The following is a 22,806-nucleotide window of genomic DNA, read 5'->3' as shown; positions in this document are numbered from 1 at the left end:
TCGGCCAGGCCGCTTCCTTTGCAGGGTGAAGCTGAAGTTCAGAGGAGGGCAGGGGCAGGTCCCGGGGGCTCACCAAACAAAGGGAGCCTATCTCTTGGCTGGGGTCACAGGGAGCGCTCCTGTGACATCTTGGGCCCTAGAGCCAGGGAGGATGAGAGACTGGGGCCTTTCGTCGACCGCTGTGGCTGGGCAGAGGCTCAGCCTGTGCCACAACCCTAAACTGCGTCTGGCCCGTCCGAGCCGCGGGCCCTTTAAGAGGGGGTGGTGCTTCAACCTGGCGGGAGGGACGCTGCCAGCGTGCATATGCCCGCGTGCACTTGCCGGCATGCATGTGCCGCCCCTACGGAAGCTGAGACTACACTTCCTGTGAGGCCTCAGCAGCGGCGGCGGAGCAGCCTGGTCAGAGAGAGCTTCAGAGAAGCCGTGGTGGGTTCGGCGTGACGGTGGAGGGGGAGGCGAGTCTCGGTTAATGTCCGGGGCATGGACCCCACTGGAAACCCTCTGGACCTCCCTGCTCTTTCCCGGTCACTCCCTGCTTTCGGGCCCTGACTTATTCTGGGCATCTGGGCCCAAGTCGTCCGCATGGAGGCGGATGTGGGGTCCTGGCCTTGGCAGCGTCTGCCCTCCTGCCGCCCCTTGGCCCAGAGCCCCGGCGGTGACGCGCGGGTCCTGGGTCTCTCCGAGCCCCATGGGCTTCTGAGCTGGGGTCTACGGTTATTTTTGATGCCTCAAGACCTTTAGCAAGAAACCTGGCCAGAGCAGGGGACATTGTGTAGTTTCAATTCTTTGAGGAGTGTCCGGCTATTTCGCTGTTTTCCATGGTGTGTATCCTAATTTTCAGTTCCACCTACAGTGTATGAGTTCCCCTTTCTCGAAAACCACACTCGCATTCCTATGTTTTTCTTTTCGTTTGTTTTGTTTTCTGAGACACAGTCTTGCTCTGTTGCCCATGCTGGGGTGCAGTGGCGTGATTGCGGCTCACTGAAACCGTTGTCTCCTGGGTTCAAGCAATTCTCCTGGCTCAGCCTCCAGAGTAGCTGGGACTCTGGGCACCAGCCACCACACCCAGCTAATTTTTGTATTTTTAGTAGAGTCGGGGTCTCACGACATTGGGCAGGCTGGTCTCAACCTCCTGACCTCAGGTGATCCACCCGCCTTAGCCTCCCAAAATACTGGGATTACAGGCCTGAGCCACAGCTCCCTGCCCCTCCTATTTTTAAAAGTTTTTTTTAGGAATATTCAATAAGTGTGAGATTATGTGCATGTGGTTTTGAATTACAGTTTTCTGATGAATAGTTAATTTTGAGGATCTTATATCGTATCTGTTGTTCTTTTTTATGACTGTACAGAATTGTCTGTTCAGGTTCTTGGCGAAACAGTTGATTGGATTCTTTTGCTGCTTTATAGTGTTTTCTGTGTACACATTAGATGACAACTCGTGAATTACAAGATTGCCTGAAATTTTTGGCTAATCTATAGGATGCTTTTATTATTTGTAAAGTAATTTGTTTTGAGATGCAGAGACTTTTCAGGTTGGTATAGTCCCACATGTTTGTTTTTGCATTTCATGCATGTAATTTTGGTCACCCATATAAGAAAATATATATCAGTGACAAAGCATTTAGTTGTCAGTGAGGTTTTTCTTCAAAGGTGTTTGTTTTCCTCTTTGCAAAGATGAGCAGAGATTCAAGTAACCAAAAATACATGTTCATCCTGTGTTTTAAAAACTTTTTGTGGTTTATGGTCTTTTGGCCTTCAGTTTGGGGGAGGGGGTTTTGTTTTTCATACGTCGTGTAAAATAAGGGTCCTATTTCTTGCTTCTGCATCCGGATATCATTTTTCTCAAATGTATTCATTGAGCAGACTCTGCCTTCCACATTGTGGTGTTCTTTATGAAAGTCAGTTGACTATGTCCATATTTGTGTTGATCATGTTTTTGCTCTCCCTGTTTTTTTCCACAGTTCTAGGTATTTTTATTTATGCAAGTACCATATTTCTGCTGCATGACTACAACTTGGCAGTGTAATTTGATATTGAGGATTGTGGGTTCTCACTTTGATTGTATTTCTGAGGGTTCCTTTAAATATTCATTGCCTTTGTGGCTCTCTGTGATTTTTAGCAATATGTATTTATTGCTGTTAACTTTATTTCACAACACAAAGGTCTATAATTAGGGGTACATTTTCATACATATAGATGGGGTAATGATCAAATCAGGGTACTTGGGAGCTCTATTCCCTCACACAGGTTATATTTTTGTGTGGAGAGAACATTCAAAATTATCCCTTCTTGCTCTTTAGAAAAATATAATATTGTTAACTCCAGTCACCGGGGCTGAGGAGAACATTCAGATGTATTCCTTTAATGTTAAGATAACTTTGTTTCCATAACCAATCCTTCCCCATTCCCCCTCTAGCTCCCAGACTGTGGTAATCAATATTGTGCTTTCTACTTCTTTAAGATAAACATCTTAAGATTTCATGTGAGTGGTATCATGCAGTGTTTGTCTTTCTACGCCTAGCTCATTACATTTAGCATAATGTTTTCCAGGTTCATCTGCTTGCTCTAAGTGACAGTGTTTCATTGTTTTGATGGCTGAAGAATATTCCCTAGTGTATGTATATGAGAGTTTCTTGATCTCTGTATCTGTGGATGAACAGGTGGGTTGAATGATACCCAGTAGTGGGACTGCTAGATGGTTTGGTGTTTCTTATTTTTTCCTATTTGCAGGATCCCTCAACTGTTTTTTATAGCGTTAATAGTAATTTACGTTTCCACAAACAGTTCCCCTTTCTGGAAATTCATACCAGGATTTTTTTTTTTTCTCTGAGACAGAGTCTAGCTCTGTCACCCAGGCTGGGGAGTGGAGTGGCCAATTTTGGCTCAGTGCAAGCCCCACCTCCCGGGTTCATGCCATTTTCCTGCCTCAGCCTCCCGAGTAGCTGGGACTACAGGCAGCCTCTACCATGCCAGGGTAATTTTTTGTATTTTTAGTAAAGACGGGGTTTCACTGTGTGAGCCAGGATGGTCTTGATCTCCTGCCCGCATGATCCACGCGCCTCGGCCTCCCAAAGTGCTAGGATTATAGGCATGAGCCACTGCGCCCAGCCTAGGAATTGTCTTTTTAAATACTTTAATTTTTTTGTAATGTTCATTCTAGTTGGAGTGAGATAAATTCTGAGTGTGGTTTTGATCTACATTTTTCTCATGAGTAGTAATGTTAACCCCATTTTTGTAAACATTGGGTCAGTTTCCTGTGTTCTTTGCAGAAATATCTACTCAGGTCATTTGCCCAATTTTGATCTGTGTTTTTTTCTGTTGTTTTGTTTTTTTTTGCCAGCTGGCAGTGTTACTAGCTTGTACATTTTCAAAAACAACCCCTTATCCACTGTATGTTTGCCCAAACTTTTCTTATAATTTTCAGTATGCTTTTTCATTTTGTTCATTGTTTTCTTTGTTGGGCACAAACTCTTCAGTGACGTGGTCCCACACGTGTAGAATTTCTTGGTTAGCTGCGCTGTTGGTTACTAATCAGGAAAAAACAAAATTGCTACCAAAGCAGTCCATTGTCAATGATTTTTTTCCTTGTATTTTTGTTACTTTTTGAAAACCATGAGCATACATCCAAGTTGCCCTAAATACACACACCAGAGGTTGTCTTTATAGGAGCCTTATGGTTGCAAGTTTGGTGTATAATCTTTAATCCTTTTGAGTTGATTATTGTGTATCTAGTACCATAAGAGTCCTGTACTGTATTCCATATGGATATCTAGTTTTGGAAACCTTCCCCATTGTGTCATTTTGCTGGTGTTTTGAAACATGTGTTCACTCTGTAGAATTTTGTGTTGATTCTTGAGCATCCTCATTTTTCTCACTGGTCTGTGTTTCTCTGTGTATGCCAGTAACATATGGGTTGGTTAACCAGGGATTTTCTAATAATTAGAACTCAGAGAATGTGATGCATCCCATATGGTTTGTATTTCTCAGGATAGCTTTGGAAATTCAGCATGTTTCACATTTTCACATACATTGTGGCATTATTTCTATTTCTTAAAACACTATTTGCCATATACTAAATGTATATGATCAGAGGGTACAAGGAAGATTTTGATACATGTATATGTTGAGTAATGATAAAATCGGGTTATTTAGCATCTCTTCACCTCATATAGTTTTTATTTTTTGCGTGGTAACAACATTCAGAATCTTTCCTTCTAGCTACTTTGAAACATATGACACATTTGTGTTAAGGCTAATCACCCTGCTATGGAATAGAAGACCAGATTTGATCACTCTCATCTGAGAGTGACTTTGTACCCATCACTGATTCCTTCCCAGACCACCTCTACCTCCCCTGCAGACTCTGGTGACCCATATTGAACTTGTTACTTCTAGGATGTAAAGTTCTTTTCAGTGTACATCCCTGAGATAACATGGCATCAGTCTTTCTCGACCAGGCTCATTCATTGGACTTGATGTTCTCCAGGTTTCGTCATGTGGCTGCAGATGGCAGGATTTTCCAAAGCTTTGTGGCTGAAACATATTCTGTGGTGTATCTATACAGCAGTTTCCTCATCCCGGCAGCTCCGTATGCACAGGTAGGTTGGTTCTGTACCTTGGCCACAGTTACAAGTGCTTTAGTACCCCTGGGAAGGCAGATAGCTCTCTTCAGCCTAGGATTTCAACTGCTTTAAATGTGGAACCACTGGTGTGGCTGCTAGCTGACGTGGTAGATGTACTGTGAATTTGTTCAGGAATCTCTAGCTGTTTTTCAGAGTGTGTATACTAATTTACATCCCCACCAATAGTGTTTAAGAGGTTACCATTCTATAAGTCTATACTGGATGTCACTTTCCAAAAATCTGTGTTTTGTTTGTTTTGGGTAGTATTCATTCTGAGTGGAATGAGACGGAATCATAGTGTGGTTTTCATGGACTTTTTTGTGAGGATTAGTGATGTCAATAAAGTTATTTGAGAAATCCCCACGTTGCTCTCCATGGTGTCCAAACTAGTTTTCATTTCCACCAACAGCCGACCAGCATCCCTTTCCTCCTGTGCCTCACTGGCATTCATTCTTGTGGACTGTGTCACAATCGTCATTCTGACCAGTGTGAAATACTATCTCATGGGTTTTTTGCTTTACATTTCTCTGATGATTACTGAGGTAGAGAAATGTTGTCCTGTCTGTTGGTTGCTGTAAACCTTCTTCTGAGATGCTTGTTTTCATGCCCCTTGCCCTTCCTTCATTGAGTTTTTGTTTTGCTGATTTATTTGCTTAAGGTCTTTGAGGTAGATCCTGGATATTAGACTTCATCAGATGCATACGTGGAAACATTTTCTGCCACTGCGTAGGCTGTCCGTTTACTCTGTTGGTAATTTCTTCTGCTGTACAGCAGCCCTTTTGTACATTAGGCCCCACTTGTCAATAATTGTTTTAGTTGCACTTGCTTTTTACACATTTTGTAAAAGAACACCAAAAGACACAACGAAGAAGGGGGAATCTGCTTAATAAATTGTTTTAAAAATTGGATATCCCTATATAAAATAATAAAATAGAATCCCTATTGTGTAAAAGGCACAAGAACCAACTCAAAATGAATTAGAGACTGATACACAAAGCAGGGACATAGGCATATCCGTGCTGTGCCAAATCCTCTGTCAAGAAGGGTATTTCCTAGGTTCTCCTGCAGGCTTTTCATAGTTTGCAGTCTTGCATTACATCTTTCATTCATCTTGAGTTAGTTTCGGTACACAGTGAGTGAGACACAGGGGCCCACTGCCTTTCTTCTGCAACTGGCTAGCCATTCATCCCAGCACCATCTATTGAGAGGAGGGAATCCTTTCTTCAAAGCTTAGTTTTGTGGATTTTGTTGAAGATCAGATGGTGTTAGGGGTGCGGGTTTACGTCTGGGTTCTCTAATCTATTCCGCTGGTCTGTGTGGAACGGGGTCCCTAACTTTTCAATGGAATGTAAAATCAGGAAGTGTGACACAACCAGTGTAGTTTGTATTTCTCAGCGTTGCTTTGGAAATTCAGGGTGTTTTGTGGTCCACATGAACTTTAGCATTGCGTGTTTACATATTTTTTAAAAGGTTGTCCATACAGTAATGGCATACAATGGGGGAAGTTAGAGCGGGGCATTTTGGTTAATGCAGATACAGAGAAATGTTAAAATCAGGATATTTAGAATCTCTGTTATCACAAACTGTTGTTAATTTCTTTGTGATGGAAACATTTGGAATTTTGCATTTACAAGAGTCTCTATTATCACAAACAGTTGTTAATTTCTTTATGGTGAAAATATGGGAAATCTTTTCCAGATTTTGTGAAAAAGGTGTGATGAAGTGTTAATTTACTCTAGTCACTGTGCTGTGGAATAGAGAGGAACAATTCATGCCTCTCATCTAAGTGTAACTTTGTACCTATTTCTGATCCCTGCCCATCCCCCCTCTTCCCTCCAACCTCTGGTAACCAGTATTGTGCTCTCTAGATTTATGCAATAAAGCCTTTTATTTTGGATTCTACATGAGTGAGATGTGGCAGTGTTTTTCTTTCTCTGCCTGGTTTAGGTCATTTACCATAATGTCCTCCAGATTCAACAGTATGGCTCCAAATGATGACATTTCATTCTGTTTTTCTGGCTGAAGACTATTCTATTTGTGTACATCTATCACAGTTACATTATCCCTTCATCTGTGGCTGGACAGGTAAGTTTATTCTTTATCTTGGCAGTTGTCAGTAGTGCTGCAGTCCACATAGGATGGCAAATATCTCTTGCATGGACTGATTTCTTTTGCCCTGAAAGTATACTTAATGGTAGAATTGTCAGATGAAGTGGTAGTTGTCGGTTTAATTTTTGGAGGAACCTCTCACTGGTTTCTGTAGTTTGTATACTAATTAACGTTCTTACCAAACGAATTGCTCTCTGGAAATTTACACCCACATTTGTGTCTGTTTTAATGTATGTTATAACTTTGATAACATCCATTTGAATTATAGTGAGATGATGTATGTGTTGTTTTGATCTTTCTCATGATTTGTGATGCTATCCAAGTTCTTAAACTTGTTTTCAATGTTATGTCTTCTTTGCAGAAATGTCTGTTCAGGTTCTTTTGACCCATTTTGTTTGGTTATTAGTTTCTCATTTGTGTTTTTGCTAGTAAGTAGTGTTAGTGGCTTAGACATTTTGAAGACAACCTTTTATCAGATGTATGTTTGCCGAAACCTTTCTTGCAAACTTCAGGATGACTTTTTAATTTTTTTCATAGTTTTTTTTTTTTTTTTAATCTGCTTGGGCACAAACTCTAGAATGGGATGCATTCCCATGTGTGTCTGTTTTCTTGGTTCCCTGTGACGTAGGTGACTGATGAAGAAAAATAAAATCATGTCCGAACTAATCCATCACCCATGAGTTTTCCCCCTGTATTGTTTGTTTGGTTTTGGCACAGTGTGAACACAGATCCACATTGACCTAAATATACCCACACTGTATGTCTTCTCTTTGAGGGAGCTTGATGGTTTCAAGTTTTGTGTATTAGTCTCTAATTCATTTTGAGTTGATTGTTGTGCCTTTTACACAATAGGGGTTCTATTTTGTCATTTTATATGGGGATATCCAATTTTTAAAACAATTTATTAAACAGATTCCCCCTTCTTCATTGTGTCTTTTGGTGTTCTTTTACAAAATGCGTATACTACCAAGGAGTTTGGGTTTGTGATTGAGCTCCCTCATTCTGTCTGTTGGCCTGGGTGTCTTGGTTAATGCCAGTCATCTGTTGTTTAGATAACTAGCTTTTCAATATAATTTCAAATGGAAGACAGTGATGCGTCCCACATACTTTCTATTTCTAGAAATGCTTTTGAAATTTAGGGCATTTCATGGTTCCATGTTAATTTTAGCATCGTTGGCATCTTTTTTTTTTTTTTTTTTTTTAAAGAAATTGCCCTAAAGTATATGTATATAACTAGAGGATGCAGGGGCCATTTTGATATAGGTACCCCTAGCATATTGATGAAATCACAATATTTTGCATCTGTGAAGTCCTCTAGGTATTTTATTTGTCTGTGGAGAGGATATTCAGAATCCTTTCCAGCTATTTGGAAAATTCACTACAATATTAACCTTAATCACCCTGCTATAGAAGAGAAGGGTAGGATTGAGTTCAGTTTTCTAAGTGTAACTTGGTAACCATTACCAATTCCTACCCAGGCCCCTCTTCTCCCCTGCCTCTGGTAACCACTGTTGAACTTTCTACTTCTATGAGGTCAGGTGTTTTAGATTCCACATAGGCGAGATTATGCAGTATATGTCTTTCTCTGCCTGGCTCATTTCATTTAACATAATGTCCCTCAGGTTTTTCCACATGGCTGCAAATGACTAGATGTCACCCATTTCTATGGTTGAAGAATACTCCGTTCTGGATGCATGTTGCAGTTTCCTCATCCCTTCATCAGTGAATGAACGAGTAGGCATATTTCCTATCTTGGCTATTGTGAGTACTATAGTACACAGGGCAAGGGAGGTATCTCTTCCACTTAGGAATTTCATTGACTGTAAATGTACAGCCGGTGGTGGGAAGGCTAGATGAAATGGAGTTTGTACTTTGTTTGAGGAACTTCTAGCTATTTTTGCTAGAGTGTGTACCAATTGATATTCTTACCAAGAGTGTAGGAGAAGAGTTTCCCCTTCTGCAAGTCTATACCAGTTGTTTCCTTTTCAAACTTGTATTTTTGTTTTCAGTAACATTCATTCTATGTGTATGGAAGTGGTATCTCACTGTGGTTTCCCTTGACATTCTCGTGAGGATTAGAGCTGTTGGGAAACTTTTTCTTTTACCTATGAGTGAATTGCTCATCTACTTTTCAGACATGTCTGTTCAGGTCCTTGGCCCAGACTTAGCTTGGGTATTTGTTTTTGTTTCTGTTTTTGTTTTCTCCCACATCATAGTGTTAGTTTCTTGCACATATTTTGTAAGAACCCCTTTCAAAGACAGGATTTTCCATAATTTTCTTTCAGTCTTTGAGGTGCCTTCTCTTCTGGTTCATTGTTTTCTTTTCCCTACATAAGATCCAATGTTTTCTGTAGTCCCACATGTTTATATATTAGTGGTGGCTTTTGTGTACAATTAAAAACAGTGAAAAAGGTTGCAAGCCATGGCATTGTCTATGGGTTTTTTCCTTCTAATTTTTCTTTTCTTTTTCTTTTTATATTTTACATTTTGCAAATTGTGTGCATAGATTAGTCTTCTAAAATATATGCTCACCTGTGTTTCCTAAGGGAAGTAAGTGGTTTCAAAACTGAGTTTAAGTCTTCAGTGTAATTTACATGGATTCTGTCCTATTTCACTGTTTTTCAAGTGGTTATCCAGTTTCCTCAAAATCGTTTATTGAGCCGACTTTTCTTTTCCCATTGTGTCATTTCGTGTTCGTTTGAAAACTGTGTTCACTGTGTATATACATTTGGGTGGCACAGGGGACTCCATCATTCTGTCCATTGGGTAGGCTCTTTTTCTGCCAGTAGCAGATTGTTTGGATCAATATAGGTTTTAGTTGTTTCATCTTTTTGCCCACTTAGTACCTTTAGTTTCTTGTGTGTGTTAGATAATGATTCCTTTGACATACATAATTTTCTATAATTTTATCCCAATCTTTAGGATGCCTTTCCTTTTGGTTCATTGTTTTCTTCTTGTTTAGAAATTTTAAAGTTGTCCTTTGTCTATCATACTTATATTTGCTTTTGTTGCCAGTGATTTCTGTGTCCCATTGGGAAATAAAAAGAGATGGTGAAGCCATTGTATTGTGTATGTGTATATTCTCCCTAATTTTTTCTTTTTGCAACTGGTGTGTACAGATTCAAGTTTCCCCAAAATAGACACCCTGTGTTTTTTACCTGGGAGCTGTTTTAATTTCAAGATTCGACTTAAGTGTTCATTTTATTATGTGTCGATATTTCTGTATTGTGCAACATAAGGTTCTTCAGTCCTTTGCACATGAATATCCAGGTTTCTCAACCTGAGTACCTTTGGTGTGTTTCTGAAAAATGTGTTTACTCTATATAATTTTTGTCTGATTTTCTGCCTCCTTCATTTGGTCCATTTGGTTATCTTTCTGTGTTTATGCCACTAATGGATGGAGAGGGACAATGTAAGTTTTATTTTGTTTTCCTGTGTGTGTGTTTTTCTTTTTCTTTTTCTTTTTTTTGTTTTTGATCTTTCAACCTTGATTTTCTAAAAGAATACCTACTTTTACTGTGATTAACAGTATTATGAACATAGTACCAGTAAGGTGGTTCATCGATTTAGAATCTCTATCTCAATAGGGGTAAATTTTAGTGAAATAATAGAGATAACAAAGACATTTATCAAAAGAGAACTCTCATAAACAAATAAGTTCCAGTATAAAAAAGTTTAGTATGCCAGGCGTGGCGGCTCACATGTGTAATCCCAGCACTTTGGGAGGCCAAGGCGGGCAGATCACCTGAGGTCAGGAGTTTGAGACCAGCCTGGTTAACATGGTGAAACCCCTCTCTACTAAAAATACAAAAATTAGCCGGATGTGGTGGTGCGCAGCTGTCTTACCAGCTACTCAGGAGACTGAGGCAGGAGAATAGCTTCAACCTGGGAGGCAGAGGTTGCAATGAGCCATGATCACGCCATTGCACTCCAGCCTGGGGGACAGAGTGAAATTCTATCTAAAAAACATAACATAACAAAACAAAAAACAAACAGAACAAAACAAAACAAGACAAAAAAACTTAGTAAACAAATGTCACTTAAACTGTGTAAGAGTTATAAAGTGGTTAAACGCCCCCCCCAAAATTTTGGAGGGCTACTTAAGATCATTAACTGGACTGAGACACAGAGAATACTACAGACAAATAGGACATGTGGGTATAAAAGTAAAAGTTATAAATATTAGTAGCCATTGTGTCAACACATTAGTATGTCATGACCAGATATCCTTTATGGCAGGAGTGCAAGTGAGATTCAGCATTTGCAAATCCTGTAATACTGTTAAGCACATTCACAGAGTTAATGAGAATGCCATGTGTTCATGATCGTGTATGTGAAAAGACACTGTCAAGATTCTACAGCATGGTATATTTTTAAAATTTCACAAAATCAGAATTGCTGTAAAAATGTATAAAATATGAAATGGATTTGTACAGAGAAGATATAATAAGACCACAATTTTAGAAAATTATGTGTAACAGTATGAAGAGGTCAGTGATTCTTTAATCATTTGATAAATTGAGCTTGACTTCAGTGTAGCTGCTATCTGACTGTGCATAGAGATAAAACTGATTGCAAAGAAGAATAAACAAAAATATCCATAAAAATCTGAATATCAAAAATAACTTTTCATGTATTTTAAATACTTGGAAATCGAAAGTGTGATGTTGATTCATAACTAGACTGAGAGAAAAATGAAGCACAGAATTCAGAGAACAGAATGAAACATATATGGAAATGTTCTGTAAAATAAAAGCAGCAGTGGTAACAGAGGAGATGTAGGCTCTGAGTGTCTCATTGGAGACTGAAGTCCACAGATATGCAGCAAAGCCTTTGTCTCCCTGTTGTTTTTGCCTCCTGCTGGTCATGTGCTTTCACACATGGAGAGAGGACATTTAACCTTTGAGCCAGGGCGTCATTTGCTGTTGTCTGGTGGGTGAGCTTTTTGCTGGCATACTCCATATTGTTACATGTTCTTGGGACCCACAGGATTAGTCTTGGTCATCTAAGGTGTTACATCTTATCATCTTAAGGTATTACTGACTTTATCACCTTCAACCGACTCCTATTTATTCTTTGAAATAACCAGGTCCACACATTGTTTTGGTAATTCTTTCAGTTGGTGATTCGCCTGGTGTAGCACTATGTGAGAAACCTCTTCTCAAATGACCCACAAGTGATAAGAGGCTGTGAACAAACAGTTCACAGGAGGGACCAACCACGTGCAGACATGGAGTGGGTCATTTCAAGGTGAGGTGGTCAACCTGTACCCTAAACTGGCACAGACAGGAGAAGCCACAATCCTTTAGAGAGAAAAATTGCAAAGTATAAATATCCTTTGTTAAGAGAAATAGAGACCATCTTCAGAGGTTGTAATAGTATTAAAATGTGTTCTCATTGTTCAGCTCCCACTTATGAGTGAGAACATGCAGTGTTTGGTTTTCTGTTTCTGTGTTAGTTTGCTGAGAATGATGGCTTCCAGCTTCATCCATATCCCTGCAGAGGACTTGATCTTATACTTTTTTATGGCTCCATAGTATTCCGTGGTGGATATCTAGCACATTTTCTTTTTCTACTCTATCATTGATGCACATATGGGTTGGTTCCATGTCTTTCCTATTGTGAAGAGTGCTGCAGTAAACATCCGTGGAGCAGATAGTGCTCAAAGCAAGAGGAAACTCTGAGCATGATGAGCTTGAAACATGATGGGGTTCAGGCAAGATGGAGCTCTGAGCAATATGAAGCGCAGAGCAGATGTTGCTCAGAGTAAGATGGAGCTCCAAGCGTATGGTCTCAGAGCAAGATGGAGCTCAAATCGAAATGGAGCTCCGAGCAGATGGTGCTCAGAGCAAGATGGAGCTCAGAGTGACTGGAGCTCCAGGCAAGAAGAAGGTTTGAGCAGATGGTGCTCAGAGCAAGATGGAGCTTGGGGTAATTGGAGCTCTGAGCAAGAAGGATCTTAGAGCAAATGGAACTCTGACACATGGGGCTTAGAGCAGATGGTGCTCAGAGCAAGATGGAGTTCAGAGTGATTAGAACTTTGAGCAAGATGAAGCTCAGAGCAGGTGGAGCTCTGAGCAGATTGTGCCATAGCAAGATGGAGCTCAGAGTAGATGGAGCTCTGAGCAAGCTGGAGCTCAGAGAAGATGCAGCTCTGAGCAAGCTGGAGCTCAGAGTGGATGGAGCTCTGAGCAAGCTGGAGCTCAGAGTAGATGGTGCTCAGAGTAAAATGGAGCTCTGAGCATTTGGTGCTCAGAGCAAGATGGATCTCAGAGCGATAAGAGCTCCAAGCAAGATGGAACTTGGAGCAGATGTTGCTCGGTGTAAGGTGGAGCTCAGAGCAGATGGTGCTCGGTGCTCAGAGCAACATGGAGTTCAGAGTGATTGGAAGTTAAAAACATTGCTCTGTAGGATTGGAGCTCTGAGCAGATGATGCTCAGAAGCAAGATCGACCTCGGAATAAATGGAGCTTTGAGCACAATGGGGCTTGGAGCAGATGCAGCTCTGAGCAAGATGTAGCTTAGAAAACATGTTCCTCACAGTAAGATGGAGTTTGAGCAGATGGCGCTTAGAGCAAAATGAAGTTGAAAGCAATTGGAGTACTCAGCAAGATGGAGCTCAGAGCAGATGGTTCTCTGAGCAAGATGGAGCTTGGAGCAGATGAAGTTCTGAGCAAGAAGGAGCTCTAAGCGAGTTGGAACTTGGAGCAAATGTTGCTTGGTTTCAGATGGACTCAGAGCAGATGGTGCTCAGAGCCAGATGGAGCTGAGAGAACATGCTGCTCACAGTACGATGGAGCTTCAAGCAGATGGGGCTCAGAGCACAATGGAGCTGGAAGTGATTGGAGATCTCAGCAAGATGGAGCTCCAAGCACATGGAGCTCTGCGCAGAGGATGCTCAGAGCAAGAAGGAGTTTGGAGTGATTGGAGCTCTGAGAAAGATGGAGTTCTGAGCAGTTGGTGCTCAGAGCAAAATGGAACTCAGAATCATAGCTCTGAGTTAGTGTAGTAAGAATTAGGAAGTGTATATGTGAAGCAATGAGCTTTACAGTCAGTGTGCTTTTTATTATCTTTATCACCATTAGAAACAAATCAGTTTCCCCTAAGTGCTGTTCCTATATTTAATGTAGTTACCAGTACCTAAACTATAGAAGTTTTTGATTCATTTTTCTCTTCATCTTTATAAGAAGTGTGATAATGGCAAAGCTTTTTTTTCTTTTGAAAACACAATTCTGAGATCAAATAAAACAGTTGACAACTTTGAAACTTAAAGGAAATCACTAGAATGTAACATATATAATGTTCCTGCTGCCTCTCACCACATTATGTTCAAGGAAGATGATTCCAATCACAGGAATAATTCCTCTTGTTAAATGTATTTCCTGGGATCTTTTCCAATTTTACACTTCAAGATTTTTGATGTAATGAAATCGATTGCAACCTGATTGCTTTCTATTTCTCCTATTTTATAGTTAGTCAATGCTTAGCCATTTTTTCTTCTAGGTTTTTGTTTTGTTTTGTTTTGTTTTTTAAACTCTTTAATCTTCCTGTAATTTACTTTGGCTTGCATCAGAAGATGAGGTTGTAAATTGCAGTCACCCTAGTGAGTTTCCTAAATGCCATTTATTGCTTGCGATTCATTTTACAGCCAGTGATTAACAGTTGAATTAGTACTGTTCCAACAGATCATACCTCTTATCTTGTTTACCTCTGTTCCAGTGCCCAGCCAATAGAAGGTAGCCAATATTTATTGAAAGTACATGAGAATGGTTTTAATATGTTCGCTTTGTTTTTGAATCTCCCCAGCACCTAGAAGTGTAGCACACAGTGGGGTCTTTAATCTTCTGATGAATTAATGAGCTGAAAGATCTGACACTAGGGGACTGCAGTTTTGCTTTTTCTCTGCAACCAGAATGACCTTTTAAAAATTATTACCATGTCACTTTTTAGCTTACCATCCTTTAATGGCCTCCCATTTTGTTGAGACTGAACCCAAGTTCCTTACTGGACCTCTGACCTCATCTTTGACAGTCTCTGATCTCGTCACTCTGGTCCCTCTCTCTCATGGTGCTGAAGCTGTTATTGGAAAGGGGTCCTGATCCAGACCCCAAGAGAGGGTTCTCGGATCTCACACAAGAAAGAATTCCAGGGCCAGTCCATAGACTAAAGTGAAAGCAAGTTTATTAGGAAAGTAAAGGAATGAAGAATGGGTACTCCGTAGAGCAGCCCCGATGGGTGCTGGTTGCCCAAGTTTATGGTTATTTCTTGATTATATGCTACACTAGGGTTGACATTTGTAAACTGCTATGGCACTGGTGGGAGTGTAGTAGTGAGGACAACTAGAGGTCACTCTCATCGCCGTCTTGGTTTCAGTGGATTTTGGGCAGCTTCTTTACTTCAACCTATTTTATTAGTAAAGTATTTATTACCTGTATCGTGTACCGACCTCCTGTCTCATCCTGTGACTAAGAATACCTAAACCATCTGGGAATGCAGCCCAGGAGGTCTCAGCCTCATTTTACCTAGTCCCCATTCAAGATGGAGTTGCTCTGGGTCAAATGACTGGCAATGCCACATTGACCTTTTTTTTCCTGTTCCCAGAACATTCTAAGCTCTTTGCTTGTTTTGGCCCAGGCCTTTGCACTGGCAGTTTCCACTGCCAGGAATACTGTCCTGTGACTTGTTACTATCACCTATGTCCAAGCTGAAACATGACCTCCTTGGGTTCTCTTCCTGACCACCCTGTCTGATCCTGACCCCTATCCTACCCCATCTGGCTGGTTACTCTCTGTCACATTTCCCTGTTTTATTGTCTAATCAGCACTCATTGATATTTGACTTTATAAGTCCATTTACTCATTTGTTGTCTGTCTTCTCCACTAGAACATAAGCTCCCTGAGGGCAGGGATTTTGTCTGCTCTGGATGATGTCTGTCTCCCTCTCAAAGGCCAACACATCTTGTGCTGTTAGAGCAGAGATAGGCAGCCTTTACAAGATCTATGAGATCCACCTGATCTGACTGAGTCTCAATTCCCCATAATTGTATCCGTTTTTATCTCCTATGCCCCATATTGTCCCCATTTGTGCTCCCACTGAAAGAATATTTAAGTGCTTTCCAGAAGCTGGAGGGGGTGGGGTGAGGGAGGATGCTGTGGGAGAAGACACTGTGAACCAGACCAAGGCCACATAGCAAGGGCCTCATATGCATATTAAGAATTTGGTTTCAAGAGCAATGAGAAGACAGATTTGCATGGTGAAAATAGAGTCCTGCTTGTAGAGAATAAAGGTGTGGGAAGATTGGGAGGAGACACAGGGAGAAAATCTGGAGGCTCTTCTGTAAATGGAGATGAGAGATGCAGGGTACCTGGACTTGGTCAGTAACAGTACAGATGGAGGAAAGTATGTGGATTCAAGAGACATTCAGAAGGCAACAGTTGTAGAGAAAAATGTTTGTTTGTTTTTGAGACAGTCTGTCACTCTGTTGTCCAGGCTGGGGTGCAGTGGTGCGATCTCGACTCACTGCAACCTCCGACTCTTGGGTTCAAGCGATTCTCATACCTCAGCCTTTGGAGTAATTGGGACTATAGGCACCTGCCAACACACTGGGGTAATTTTTTGTATTTTAGTGGAGACAAGGTTTCACCATGTTGCTCAGGGTAGTCTTGAATTCCTGAGCTCAGACAGCCCACCCAACTCAGCTTTCCAAAGTGCTAGGATTACAGGCATGAGCCACTGTCACCCAGGCTGGAGTGCAGTGGCCGGATGAGCTGAATTGACTTTATTTTTCATTTGCAAAATATTTATTGAGGATCGACTATGCACCAGGCAGTGGATTATCAATGGTGAGGAAAGAAAAGTCTCTTAGGGCATTCTATCTAGTGTAGTAGAGACACATTAATGAAACAACCAGAAAAATAAATATAAATGGAAAATCTGAATAAGTTACAAGGAAAAATGCTAAGTGTTATGAGAATTTATGACAGCGAGTCCTCATCTAGCCTGGGGGAGAGTCAAGGAAGTCCTTCCTTGGGTCATTCTGAAGGATGCATTTGAGTTAGCCAGATGAAGAAGAGAGGGTAGGAATCGGAGTGAGGGAGGCCTGCCGGAAAGAGGGAACAGCATGAACAAAGGCTTGAGCTGGAGGAATATTGGCCATTTGGATAAACTGAAGACCAGCATGGCTAAGGAAAGAAAAGAGAAGAATGGCAATGAGCTTAGAGAGGTTGCAGGAAACAATCAGCATGATCAAAGTTTTATAGGTCATATAAATGATCTTGGTCTTTTTTTTTTTATTATTATTATACTTTATGTTCTAGGGTACATGTGCACAAAATGCAGGTTTGTTACATATGTATACATGTGCCATGTTGGTGTGCTGCACCCATTAACTCGTCATTTACATTAGGTATATCTCCTAATGCTATCCCTCCCCTCTTCCCCCCCCCCTCCACAAAAGGCCCCGGTGTGTGATGTTCCCCTTCCTGTGTCCAAGTGTTCTCATTGTTCAATTCCCACCTATGAGTGAGAACATGCGGTGTTTGGTTTTCTGTTCTTGTGATATTTTGCTGAGAATGATGGTTTCCAGTTGCATCCATGTCCCTACAAAGGACATGAGCTCATCCTTTTTTATGGTTGCATAGTATTCCATGGTGTATATGTGCCACATTTTCTTAATCCAGTCTGTCATTGATGGATATTTGGGTTGGTTCCAAGTCTTTGCTATTGTGAATTGTGCTGCAATAAACATATGTGTGTATGTGTCTTTATAGCAGCATGATTTATAATCCTTTGAGTATGTACCCAGTAATGGGATTGCTGGGTCAAATGGTATTTCTACTTCTTCATCCTTGAGGAATCGCCACACTGTCTTCCACAATGGTTGAACTTGTTTACAGTCCCACCAATAGTGTGAAAGTGTTCCTATTTCTCCACATCCTCTCCAGCACCTGTCATTTCCTGACTTTTTAATGACCGCCATTCTAACTGGTGTGAGATGGTATCTCATTGTGGTTTTGATTTGCATTTCTCTGATGGATAGTGATGATGAGCATTTTTTCATGTGTCTGTTGCGTGTATAAATGTCTTGAGAAATGTCTGTTCATATCCTTTGCCCACTTTTTGATGGGATTGTTTGTTTTTTTCTTGTAAATTTGTTTGAGTTCTTTGTAGGTTCTAGGTAGTAGCCCTTCGTCAGATGAGTAGATTGCAGAAAATTTCTCCCATTCTGTAGGTGGCCTGTTCATTCTGATGGTAGTTTCTTTTGCTGTGCAGAAGCTCTTTAGTTTAATTAGATCCCATTTGTCAATTTTGGCTTTTGTTGCCATTGCTTTTGGTGTTTTAGACATGAAGTCCTTGCCCATGCCTATGTCCTGAATGGTATTACCTAGGTTTTCTCCTAGGGTTTTTATGGTTTTTGGTCTAACATTTAAGTCTCTAATCCATCTTGAATTAACTTTTGTACAGGGTGTAAGGAAGGGATCCAGTTTCAGCTTTCTACTTATGGCTAGCCACTTTTCCCAGCACCATTTATTTAATTGGGAATCCTTTCCCCATTTCTTGTTTCTGTCAGGTTTTTCAAAGCTCAGATGGTGGTGGATGAGTGGTATGATTTCTGAGGGCTCTGTTCTGTTCTGTTGGTCTGTATCTCTGTTTTGGTACCAGTACCATGCTGTTTTGGTTATAGTAGCCTTGTAGTATAGTTTGAAGTCAGGTAGCATGATCCCTCCAGCTTTGTTCTTTTGACTTAGGATTGTCTTGGCGATGTGGGCTCTTTTTTGGTGCCATATGAACTTTAAAGTAGGTTTTTCCAATTCTGTGAAGAAAGTCATTGGTAGCTTGATGGGGATGGCATTGAATCTATAAATTACCTTGGGCAATATGGCCATTTTCACGATATTGATTCTTCCTATCCATGAGCATGGAACGTTCTTCGGTTTGCTTGTGTCCTCTTGTATTTCATTGAGCATGGTTTGTAGTTCTCCTTGAAGAGGTCCTTCACATCCCTTGTACGTTGGATTCCTAGGTATTTTATTCTCTTGGAAGCAATTGTGAATGGGAGTTCATTCATGATTTGGCTCTCTATTTGTCTGTTATTGGTGTATAAGAATGCTTGTGATTTTTGTACATTGATTTTGTATCCTGAGACTTTGCTGAAGTTGCTTATCAGCTTAAGGAGACTTTAGGCTGAGATGATGGGATTTTCTAAATATACAATCATGTCATCTCCAAAGAGAGACAATTTGACTTCCTCTGTTCCTATTTGAATATGCTTTATTTCTTTCTCTTGCCTGATTGCCCTAGCCAGAACTTCCAATACTATGTTAAATAGGAATAGTGAGAGAGGCCATCCTTGTCTTGTACCAGTTTTCAAAGGGAATGCTTCCAGTTTTTGCCCATTCAGTATGATATTGGCTGTGGGTTTGTCATAAATAGCTCTTATTATTTTGAGATATGTTTCATCAATACCGAATTTACTGAGTTTTTAGCATGAAGAGGTGTCAGATTTTATCAGAGGTCTTTTCTGCATCTATTGTGATAATCATGTGGTTTTTGTGATTGTTTCTGTTTATGTGATAGATTACCTTTATTGATTTTTGTATGTTGAAGCAGCCTTGCATCCCAGGGATAAAACTGACTTGATTGTGGTGGATAAGCTTTTTGATGTGCTGCTGGATTTGGTTTGCAGTATTTTATTGAGGATTTTTTTATCAGTGTTCATCAGGAATGTTGGCCTGAAGTTTTCTTTTTTTGTTGTATCTCTGCCAGGTTTTCATATCGGGATCATGCTGGCCTCATAAAATGAGTTAGTGAGGAGTCCCTGTTTTTCCATTGTTTGGAATAATTTCAGAAGGGATGGTATCAGTTCCCATTTGTACCTCTGGTAGAATTCGGCTGTGAATCCAGCTGGTGCTGGGTTTTTTTTGGTTGGTAGGCTATAAATTACTGCCTCAATTTCAGAACTTGTTATTGTTCTATTCAGGGATTCGACTTCTTCCTGGTTTAGTCTTGGGAGGGTGTATGTGTCCAAGAATTTATCCATTTCTTGTAGATTTTCTAATTTATTTGTGTAGAGATATTTATAGTATTCTCTGATGATAGTTTGTATTTCTGTGGAATCAGTGGTTTTATCCCCTTTATCATTTTTTTATTGTGTCTATTTGATTATTTTCTCTTTCTTCTTTATTAGTTTGGCTAATGGTCTATTTTGTTAATCTTATCCAAAAAACAGCCCCTGGATTCGTTGATTTTTTGAAAGGTTTTTCATGTCTCTATCTCCTTCAGTTCTGCTCTGATCTTAGCTATTCCTTGTCTTCTGTTAGGTTTTGAATTTGCTCTTGCTTCTCTACTTCTTTTAATTGTGATGTCAATTTTAGATCTTTCCTGCTTTCTCCTGTAGGCATTCAGAACTGTAAATTTCCCTCTAAACACTGCTTTAGCTGTGTCCCAGAAATTGTGGTAAGTTGTGTCTTTCTTCTCACTGGTTTCAAAAAACTTATTTATTTCTGCCATGATTTTGTTATTTACCCAGTAGTCATTCAGGAGCAGGTTGTTCAGTTTCCATGTAGTTGTGTATTACTGAGTGAGTTTCTTAATCCTGAGTTCTTATTTGATTGCACTGTGGTCTGAGAGACTGTTTGTTATGATTTCCGTTCTTTTGCATTTGCTGAGGAGTGTTTTACTTCCAATTATGTGCTCAATTTTAGAATAAATGTGATGTGGTGCTAAGAAGAATGTATATTCTATTGATTTGGGGTGGATAATTATGTAGATGTCTATTAGATCCCCTTGGTGCAGAGCTGAGTTCAAGTCCTGAATATCCTTGCTGATTTTCTGTCATTGATCTGTCTAATATTGACAGTGGGGTGTTAAATTCTCCCACTCTTATTGTGTGGGAGTCTAAGTCTCTTTGTAGGTCTCTATGAACTTGCTTCATGAATCTGGGTGCTCCAGTATTGAGTGCATATATATTTATGATAGTTAGCTCTTGATGCATTGATCCCTTTACCATTATGTAGTTCCCTTCTTTGTCTTTTTTTAATCTTTGTTTGTTTAAAGGCTGTTTTTTTCAGAGACTAGGAATGCACCCCTGTGTGTTTTGCTTTCCTTTTGCTTGGAAAATTTTCCTCTATCCCTTTATTTTGAGGCTACTTGTGTCTTTCCACATGAGATGGGTCTCCTGCATACAGCACACCAAATGATCTTGACTCTATCCAATTTGCCAATCTGTGTCTTTTAATTGGGGTATTTAGCCCATTTGCATTTAAGATTAATATTGATATGTGTGAATTCGAGCCTGTCATTATGGTGCTAGCTGCTAATTTGGCCCATGTGATGATTCAGTTTCTTCATAGTGTTGATGGTCTTTACAATTTGATATGTTTTGGCAGGGGCTGGTACTGGTTTTGCCTTCCCATATTTAGTGCTTCCTTCAGGAGCTCTTTAAGTCATACCTGCTGGTGACAGTATCTTCAGCATTTGCTTGTCTGTAAAGGGTTTTATTTCTCCTTCATTTATGAAGAAAAAACTGTGGGAAAATGACATTTATGTTTTTCTTTCCTAGAGAGCATAGGTCTTCCGTCCTCCAACTTTTTATTATACATCACCTATACACACATATGTAAATACATCTATATAATCAATTTATAGTATCTACTTGAGTATTGAATATGAGATGGTACTGAGATTTAGCAGGGTCAGAATAACATGAGAAGCAAAATCAGAAATGATCACGATAACACTGTGAGTCATGTCTACTTTGTATATTCTTGACGTTCAAAATTAATAAATTACTTTTTAACTTAATAACTAAACCAATTACAACTTTTTTGTAAATTATAAAAGGGAGTCTTTCTTGTCATCTTCATTGATTATATACAATGTTACCACTACTGAATTTTAAGTAATATTAATATTAACATAATAAAATATCCTATATTTAGTCTTACTATCCCTCATTTTTATTCGTGTTTATAGTGGAACATCTGTTTGGCTGAAATTTTAAACTGCCTGCACTAAAATAGGCTAACAAATGTCATTTAACACTTAGTATAACTGAAAGTACTAAGTCTAAAAATTTGTCATAATAAAATAAGGTGATATTTACATCACTAAAAAAAACTACATAAGTTGTATAAACATAATTCATTTTTTTTGTTTAAGTGGGTTATATAATATTTTATTTATTTATTTTCACGTTCTTTTTTTCTGTTTTTTTTTTTATTATACTTTAAGTTTTAGGGTACAGGTGCACAACGTGCAGGTTTGTTACATGTGTATACATGTGCATGTTGATGTGCTGCACCCATCAACTCGTCAGCACTCATCAACTCGCATTTACATCAGGTATAACTCCCAATGCAATCCCTCCCCTCTCCCCCCTCCCCATAATAGGCCCCGGTGTGTGATGTTCCCCTTCCAGAGTCCAAGTGATCTCCTTGTTCAGTTCCCACCTATGAGTGAGAACATGCGGTATTTGGTTTTCTGTTCTTGCAATAGTTTGCTGAGAATGATGGTTTCTAGCTGCATCCATGTCCCTAGAAAGGACACAAACTCATCCTTTTTTATGGCTACATATTATTCCATGGTGTATATGTGCCACATTTTCTTAATCCAGTCAGTCACTGATGGACATTTGGGTTGATTACAAGTCTTTGTTATTGTGAATAATGCTGCAAAAAACATACGTGTGCATGTGTCTTTATAGCAGCATGATCTATAATCCTTTGGGTATATACACAGTTATGGGATGGCTGGGTCATATTAGCACGGTCCAGGCCCTGCCCTGCCTTGGCCCTATGCTTTCCTGGCCCTGCCTTGCCTGCCCTGGTCCTGCCTTGGCCCTACTCTAGCTTTGACCCTGCGCTGGCCCTACCTTGGCCTTCACCCTAGCCTTGCCTGGGCACTGTGCTGGACCTGGCCATAGCACAGACCTGGTTGTGGCCCTGGCCCTGCCATGGCCCTGTCCCAGACCCTAGCCCTGCCAGGTACCTGTCCTGGCCCTGCTCTGGGCCTGGCTTTGTCCTTGGTTCTTAGATGACCCTGGCCCTGCCGCTGCCACTGCCCTTGCCCTGGCACTG

General features: G+C 40.2%; 1 long non-coding RNA gene across 1 annotated transcript; it reads left to right on the top strand.

The window, feature by feature from the left end:
* The first annotated feature begins 410 nt into the window (after nucleotides 1-410).
* Nucleotides 411-22,042, top strand: LOC139358871 (uncharacterized). The gene is made up of 5 exons (XR_011614383.1): nucleotides 411-465; nucleotides 4,487-4,598; nucleotides 6,570-6,707; nucleotides 8,354-8,465; nucleotides 21,962-22,042. It is a non-coding gene; the product is annotated as an uncharacterized lncRNA (long non-coding RNA).
* The last annotated feature ends 764 nt before the right edge of the window (nucleotides 22,043-22,806 follow it).

This window comes from Macaca nemestrina, chromosome 15 (assembly GCF_043159975.1).
Source record: "Macaca nemestrina isolate mMacNem1 chromosome 15, mMacNem.hap1, whole genome shotgun sequence".
Lineage (NCBI taxonomy): Eukaryota > Metazoa > Chordata > Mammalia > Primates > Cercopithecidae > Macaca > Macaca nemestrina.
This window is presented reverse-complemented; position numbering and strand designations above follow the sequence as displayed.